We start from the raw sequence: 8596 nt of genomic DNA, 5'->3' as shown, positions 1-8596 counted from the left end.
AGATGAGCAATTGGCGCCAGATCTTCAAATTATAGATGAGGTAGAGCAGTATATGCAATTGTGCTTGCAAATTGTGATGTGCAGCAGACCTTTTATTAGTAATAAATTTATCGAGCCTCATACTACTAAGGTGGGAACGAAATTAATTCCGCTTGTCCTTGTCGGAGCTGCATAATGTCTTCTTTACTGATGCTGGAGCATCACCAATGTGCAAAAAAAAGTACATGTGTGTGAATCTGTTAGTGTGGCACACACACACACACACACATATATATATATATATATATATGTATATATATATATATTTATATGAAGCGCTAGCGAACACTTCCAGGTTAGTTCTTGTAGGAAAATATCGACATCACAGAGCGTGAATGAAAAAAATGGTCTCCAATTCACGCTGTAAAGTTGGCTGGACAGCGAAGCTGCAAACGACGACTAGAACGAGCACCCATTGCGACGTAGGTTGAAATTATCAACGGGGTGACATCCACGTGTACTTTTCCTAATTATTAGCCTCAGACGTTTCGACAGCCTGCGACTTGGCTTGCGCGGCTACTTCGTGCAGCTACAAAGGGTGGACCAGGCAGAAAAGAAAATTGCCGCGCCTCCTTTGTACGCAGCTCTTCAGCAGTTCTAAGTATACGTGGCCTTCCCATAGCACTGTCCCAACACAGGTCAGTTGCTAGGCATATTCTTTGTTTTTCGCGTACGAAAGTGTAGTTACTTCAATCTCTGCTTTGTATGCTGCTGTCAAACAGCCATGGCGGCGACAGCTTTCGCAGTAGTAATATTTGCCGGGAAACTATGCGAGGTGGGCTACGTGCTTCGCATTGCATGTAGGCGCATGAGCGTCTTACCCCCGTATTCACAAACGCCACCTCGAGTCTACCCTCCACTGGAAATGCTCCTTGAGTGCAGTTTTTCGTTTCACAAATCGCCCTCCACTCGAAACGCGCCTTGAGTGAAGGAAAGCTCGAGCGTTTTACTCGAGAAGGTCAAGGTAGTCTCACAGCTACCTTGGATCGCTCCTTGAGTGAAGTTAGTGCGTAAACGTAGCGGTCTTGTGATCTGTCGTTCGCTTCGTCAAATGGGCGCCAGTTGTCCCCGTAGCTTTTCTTTGGTTAACAATGCTCAGCATTTTCAAAGGCTTCGCTTTGAGACCGGTGCAATCATCTGGAGCGCTTCGGCAACGGAATTATTCCACTGGGGCGCCGAGACAGATCGACCGTCCTGACAAGAAGACTGCTAGCTAGTGCAGTGACTGTCGTATTACTCCTGGCATGAGCCATTTGTTGACCGGCATACAGGTATTCTTCGCGTCAGTGCTCCAAAACTACTATTGCCGCCAGAACATTTACGGGTTTCTCGCGGCTGATCGTACAACGCCACATCAGTTAAAGCACGGTGCGATAAATAACTGCGGCGGACCTCAAACCTATGAAAAGAAAACAACCACGAACATTCCTGCAATTAGTGCGCATATTGCATGTGTGCGTGTATTGCTTGTTTGCTTGTGCAAGCGCCGGCAATCACCCGCGTTCGTGCGGTTTGCACTAGGGTAGATCATCACTTACTACTCTAATCCAAGGACGGCGACGCACACAGCAGCAAGGGGATCATCTCTATAAAGGAGCAGGTGTGTTCACTTAATTTTTTTTTATTGCGAAAGCAATACTGCTCGCACTTTCGTCCCATCAGTGGTCGTGGTGCCTCCTTACACAGCTGCGCGTCACGTGACCGTGTGACGTCACGCCAGACTGAGAGGCGGGGCCCCAGCTCGCGGCATCGATGGTGGAGGCGATGCCTCGCGCGCCGCTGCTGCGGCGCTACCGAGAGAGGGCGCTCGCTGGTGTGACGTCACGCGAGGAGGATAAATGGGGCTACAGCTCGGCTCCACGCAGTGGTCGGCGCGCTGCCTTGCGCTATGTCGGATGATGTATAGCCATAAGTTTAACAAAGGGCAACCATGTCCACACCATCAGCCGAACCAAGGTGCAGCCAAGGGTATTGCTTTCGCAATCTTCCAGGCTTAACCAAGCTAAGCCTTCAGCCAATTTTTTCAATTTTCTTTAATTCTATGCCGCTAGTTGCGCTAGGGAAAACAAAATGATGTACTGTAATTTTGCGTGGACCATGTGCAGTTGGTGAAATTCAACGTCGTAACCAATAATTACGTGAGACTTTCTTAAAAATATTCAGTTTAATTAGCTTATCATGCCTGCGAACATCCGAGCCCAACGAGGAAGTGGCCAGTTATCAAACGGCCTCCAGAATTATACCTGCATGCAGGCACGTACCCAGGATTTTTTTTTCGGGGGGGGGGCCCACCACCTTCATCATCATCATCATCATCATCATCATCATCATCATCATCATCATCATATTTTATGTCCACTGCAGGGCGAAGGCCTCTCTCTGCGATCTCCAATTACCCCTGTCCTGCGCCAACCGATTCCAACTAGCGCCCGCGAATTTCCATATTTCATCACTCCACCTAATGTTTTGTCATCCTCGATTGCGTTTCCCTTCTCTTGGTACCCATTCTGTAACCCTAATGGTCCAACGGTTATCTAACCGGCGCATTACATGACCTGCCCAGCTGCATTTTTTCCTCTTGATGTCAATTAGAATATTGTCTATACCCGTTCGCTCTCTGATCCAAAAGCGCTCTCTTTCTCTCTTAACGTTATGCCTTGCAATCTTCGTTCGATCGCTCTTTGCGCGGTCCTTAACTTGCTCTCAAGTCTCTGCCCCATATGTCAGCACTGGCAAAATGCACTGATTGCACACCTTACTTTTCAATAATAATGATAAGCTTCCAGTCAGGAGCTGGCAATGTCTGCCGTATGCGATCCAACCTATTTTTATTCTTCTGTGAATTTCCTTCTCATGATCAGGGTTCCCTGTGATTAATTGACCTAGGTAAACGTACTCCTTCACAGTCTAGTGGTCGACTGGCGATCCTGATCTCTTGTTCCTATGCCCGGCTATTTATCATTATCTTCATCTTCTGCATATTAATATTCAACCCCACTCTTACACTCTCTCTGTTAAGGTCTCCAATCATTTGTTGTAAGTCGTCTGCATTGTTGTTGAATAGAACAATGTCATCGGCAAACTGAAGGTTGCTGAGATATTTGCCGTCGATCTTTACTCCTAAGCCTTCCCAGTTTAATAGCTTGAATTCTTCTAAGCACGCAGTGAATAGCTTTGGAGAAATTGTGTCTCCCTGTCTGACCCCTTTCTCTATAGGTATCTCCCTGCTTTTCTTGTGTAGAATTAAGGCAGCTGTAGAACCTCTGTAGATATTCTTACGCGAAGGACGAGTCAGTAAGACGAGAAACTATTTACAGATTATATTTACAACAACGGTTGCAGCGCTGAGCGGTTAGATTCACAGCGCGAGCCCAGTTCGTTCTTCCTCCTTTTTTATGCAGTGATGGCGCCTACGCGCCTCATTGAAACAAATACCACACGCATGTAGCAATATTTTCCAAGCTTTTTACGTAAGCGTTCTGTACCCCTTGATTATGTAGTGCCTCTACGATTGCTGGTATCTCTACTGAATCAAATGCCTTTTCGTAATCTATATAAGCCACATAGAGCGGCTTATTGTACTTTGCAGATTTCGCGATAACCTGATTGATGACATGGATGTGATCCATTGTAAAGTATCTCTTCCTGAAGCCAGGCTGTTCCCTTGGTTGACAAAATCCAGTATTGCCCTTATTCTATTGGAGATTTCAATAAATATTTTATATTATACTGGGAGCAAGCTAATGGTCCCATAATTTTTCAATTCTTTAACGTCTCCTTTTTGGTGGATTAGTATAATGTCTGCATTCTTCCAGTTTTCTGGGACCCCTGCAGTCGATAGACACTTCGTATAAAAAGCCGCCAGTTTTTCATGCATTATGTCTCCTCCATCTTTGATTAAATCGACTGTTATTCCACCTTCACCTCCCGCTCTTCATCGTTTCATGTCTTGCAGGGCCCTTCTGACCCCATCGCTAGTTATAGGAGAGTTTCTGTATCCTGTTCATTACTGTTTCTAAGTGAGGTATCGTGACTCCTCTGGGTACTGTATACAGGTCAGCTTAGAATTTTTCCGCTGCTTTTACTATATCTTCGAGATTGCTGATGATATTATCCTTCTTATCTTTTAGTGCATACATCATGGTTTGTCCTATGCCAGGGTTCTTTTTTACTGATTTCAGGCTGCGTTAATTTTTTACGGCTTCTTCAGTCTTTCTCATGTTATAGTTTCGAATATCAGATATTTTCGCCTTGTTGATCAGTTTTGATAGTTCCGCGAATTGCGTAACGCTGTGCGGCCGCCAGTCCCATACAACCGCGTAGAGCGCAGGACTCTGCGATTTTAGGCGTACTGCGCTCACCGCGAAAGGTTAGAAAAACACCCACATAAGCACAGCAGAGAAGTGGCTACGTGAGGCGGTTCGACCAATAACTGTAGAAGCGTCATTCAAAACAAGTAATTGTTCTCCACTTCCGGCGGCGTTTTCTCTACTTCCTTTTTAAATAAAAAGATGTTGATCCATAAATATTCTCATAAACAACGGTTAACTTCTTTATTATTCGCTTTTGCTTGCAGTTTGGTTGTTGCCTTGGCTCTCTCCCTTAGTAGATCGCTTAATTTCTCAACTCCTTGCGATTTTTGTTTCCAGTTGCCAAATTTGCACGAAAAGTGCTATACAATTACAAATACAAGACGAGGTAACGGGCGACAGTCATCATGCTTATGGGTTTAAGGGTTATTGCAGGGTTTCATGATCGACGCTCTTTCACATTATTTTATTTCCCACCTTATCTAACCCATATCACGTGTATATGGTTCCGGGCATCTGCCAGCGTCGCGGCGAGCCGTAACTCAAGGAAATAATGAAGTAAAGGGACAAGTTAAACGCAATTGGCGTTTTCTCCGGCCGCAACTCGTTCCATGAGAGTACAGACCAGCTGAGTAACAGCCGCATCCCTCTCCTGGTCCCAGGATCAGCCTAAACAAAGAAGGTTGAACTAACAAAAGCAACAGCTATGCGCATGACGGTTGAATAGATGGTGGCAACTGAACGCATGTCGAGTTAATCGCGTGGGTGCGGAATCTATGAGAAAACTGTCCTTCACATTACAAGAGATGCCGATAACTACCGCCATCTAAAAGGAGTGAAAAAGGCAGCATAATGCTGACCGATGAACAGCTTGCAAGTCTCAACATTGATCTGGCGGCGCTTTAGGGAATGTGTGAGGAGTGGAGGCGTGGGTGGGAAGGGGGGGGGGGGGGGTATGCCACTTGATTTCGGGGGGGGGGGGGGGGGGCCCGGGCACCCCCGGGCCCCCCCCCTGGGTACGTGCCTGCCTGCATGTATACAAAAGGGAATGGAATGTTTTATTTGAGTAAAAAGCACAATAACATTACAACAGATTGTACTTTTTGCACATCACATTATCTTTTATTGTGACAAAAAAAGCTGTAGCAATGCAGTGCTAGCATTGCTAGCAAGTGGTAGCAGATATATCTCGCATATCTTTGTTGCGAACAATCCAGCTCTCTAGAGGGTTCATTATGTAAGCGTTAGATCGCCGTATCTCGGTCTGGTTGCGCAAGCGATAAAACCAGCTGAACAATGTGTCTTTGCAAATATAAATTAAAAGAGTATCTATGAGCTTAAAGAATCGCGCTCTAGAACATAAAATTATTAAACGAACTTAATTAGTAAGAAAAGTAAACTAAAGAAAACAAATACAGTACCTAAGCTTATTTCAATGCGCCTTAACATCATTGTATATTTATCACGAACCCCTTGTCTTATGCAGGAACCAGGCTACCAACACTAGCACGCAGAGCAACTGCCCTTCGAAGGGTGCTGTGTGTGATGCGCTTGCTTTTGTGTGCGAGTGAAGAGCTCCAGTTAATGTGTCCAGCTGCACTGCAATACTTGTCGCAGTATTCTGGCTAAGATGTCCATCCTACCGCATCTGACATCCTATCGGCTCAGTATGACTATGTAAAACAGTATGACTGCATGCATTTGCCTTCATAGACACGTTGTAGCTGAAGTGATTGCATTTTTTATCCTGGTGGTTTTCTTAAGCCATATGTATTAAAATAGTGTGTACCCCTTAATAATTTATTGTCAATCCAAGTGCCATCACTTTTCTAAAACAACTTAAGATTATGTTCGTGTTTTTGTAGTTTAATAGTAGGCAAATACAGCGTGTACCCTGAACTTGCAAATAGAAGCAGTAGTATTGCTTACAAATATATTCTGGGATAAAAGTTCCCCTGTATTCTAGACAGTAGTCTGTCAGGTGTTGGCACCTGACGGCGTGTAATGGTAAACCCATGCAGAATATATGCTGTTTCTGCTCTGGTTCTGGCTTCAGCTTAAGATGAATTAGGAGGGTCGAAACAATGAATTTCTTCCATTGGATAGGGATGACAGCTGGCTTCCATGGGGCTTGCAGAACTTCACCAGTTGATCGAAGGACAAAACGCAGCGTGGCAGGCCGTCTTGCAGAATCCCTAATTAGGCCAAATGATGATGCAGACTGTCACAATGACGATCGTCAAAAATACAGTATGAAGTGCGTCACTACCGTTACTTCAGACAAGCTGCGATTAAGCATAAAATTATGGAATATTTCCTAATGTGCACTAGCTCATGCTAAAGCAGCTACATCATACTAAAATGATGGCTACAAATGCTACGAAACAACAGCATCACAAATTGTGGGCAGCAATAAGCTCACATCGCAATCGCTACCAATCATGGGCCCCTGATGACTTCGCGCATCATAATTATGAATATACGGTCTCCAAAACAAGTTTACATTACAGCTGAACAGGAATAAAATATGCATTTCATTTTATTATGGTATAGGTGTTTCATGTTTGTGGTTCGAAATAACGGAGTGTCCATTTCGCCATTTTGTCAATGAGGCAGACGTAACATAATTATTATTACAATCTTGATGAAGATTAGCACAGACTACTTACCGGGCAGGTTAGTCAAGTAATTCTTGTGCACCTAGGTTTTTTCAGGGAAGCAGGCTGGTGCAATTCCAACAGGGCAGGCACCGTATCTATCGATGCTTTCAAGTCTGCCGCAAGCCTTGCTTTGCAGCACAGACATTGATTTTTTTCAGCAACTGGTCCTTCCAAAGCCCACATCCTGCACCAGAATGTCAAAAATTGTATGTACACTGGGCGTTCGCGCGCTAAGTAAAACTAGTGTGCCTAAGCAACGGAAATGAAAATACATAACACAAATAAAGAAATGTGACCAAAGCGTGAACCTAAAGTACAGTTTATAGAACGTGCATCAGATGCTACCACATAACACATTGCGAATGGTAAGGCGTAAAAACACTAATGCTGCTGGAGAACTACTGAAAAGTGAATTTTCAAATGTTTAAAACATTGCGTACCGTATATGTGAAGGCAGGAAGCAGTGGAAATGTAAGCACCAGTGCTGGTTCATTGACCACGTGTGCTACAATTTCAACAAACCGACTAACCACCACGGCTTCTAAAACAAAGTACAGGACTCAAAAACGCTTTTCTTCAACCTGTCGGTGCTACGCACAAAACCATATGCCTTCTGCCACATGTATACTATAACGACTTCTCCTCAATACTGAAAGATTTCATACTCGATACTGGAAGGATCGTTGGACATAGGCGCTGATAGGTACATTCTGAAGTTTTGTTTAAAAAAGCGGAACTAATAACAGACTTCTGTGTCGAATCTTCCAAAGGTGCCGATTAGCAAAAAAAGAAAATGTTTTGCGCAAGGTTATGCTGCTTAACATATGCTTCAGTTCCTAATGCCCGTAACATGAGCAACAGTCATGCTTGAGCACATTGGAAACGTTTTCTCGACAGCGCCGCAGCAACCTCGCGAAAACCGCATCAACATAATGTGCTTCGATGCAAATATTGTTCACTCACCCGTATTTCCTGTCCTGTTGTTGCTTTCAGAAAAATTTCAGCCCCAATCAATCTTGAATCTTGAAGGTAAACAAAACTGCCCGTCGGCCATTCCATCTGTGGCCTCCTTCGAAGTCAATTCGACTCGGTCAATATATACACATGGACAAAATCACCCATAATAACCGCGATTAACCACCGGAAACGTGAACCACCAATAAAGCACTAGGAAACAAAGAACAGGGGACAAATAACGGCGCAAATTTTCCTGGTTTTCAGCCGTGCGACATGCTCTCAGCTGTTGGGGTGCGATTGTTGCCAGACCTGAAACATAGCTCCCGCTTGATCTATCAGTCGAATGCCCACAGTGACAGCGTTGCTGAGCTAAAGTTGTGAATTGCGCAATCTAGTCGTTTGATTAGGAAGACGAATTAGCGGAAACACATATTTATCTTAAACAATTGTACTTTCGATAAGCATATTTAGGAATAGTCTCGATATCAGACGCTTTTCTCGGTCGGTGCACTTCACTCGAGTCAAGGGCGCATTTTCAAGGCGTTCCTTGGCGGAGTAAAGGTGGAGTAGTGTTCATGAAACGCAACGGCACCTTGAGTGAAGGAAGCCCCGTCGCCTTGACTTGGCTGA

The 8596-nt window shown here is 44.5% G+C and overlaps 1 long non-coding RNA gene across 1 annotated transcript; it reads right to left on the bottom strand.

Moving 5' to 3' along the window:
- Positions 1-2184: 2184 nt before the first annotated feature.
- Positions 2185-8274, bottom strand: LOC129383284 (uncharacterized). The gene is made up of 3 exons (XR_008611158.1): positions 7973-8274; positions 7019-7193; positions 2185-2282 (listed from the first exon to the last, which is right to left on the bottom strand). It is a non-coding gene; the product is annotated as an uncharacterized lncRNA (long non-coding RNA).
- Positions 8275-8596: the final 322 nt, after the last annotated feature.

This window comes from Dermacentor andersoni, chromosome 8 (assembly GCF_023375885.2).
Source record: "Dermacentor andersoni chromosome 8, qqDerAnde1_hic_scaffold, whole genome shotgun sequence".
NCBI classification, from domain to species: domain Eukaryota; kingdom Metazoa; phylum Arthropoda; class Arachnida; order Ixodida; family Ixodidae; genus Dermacentor; species Dermacentor andersoni.
The sequence above is the reverse complement of the archived record's forward strand: the minus strand, read 5'-3'. Positions and strand labels throughout refer to the sequence as shown.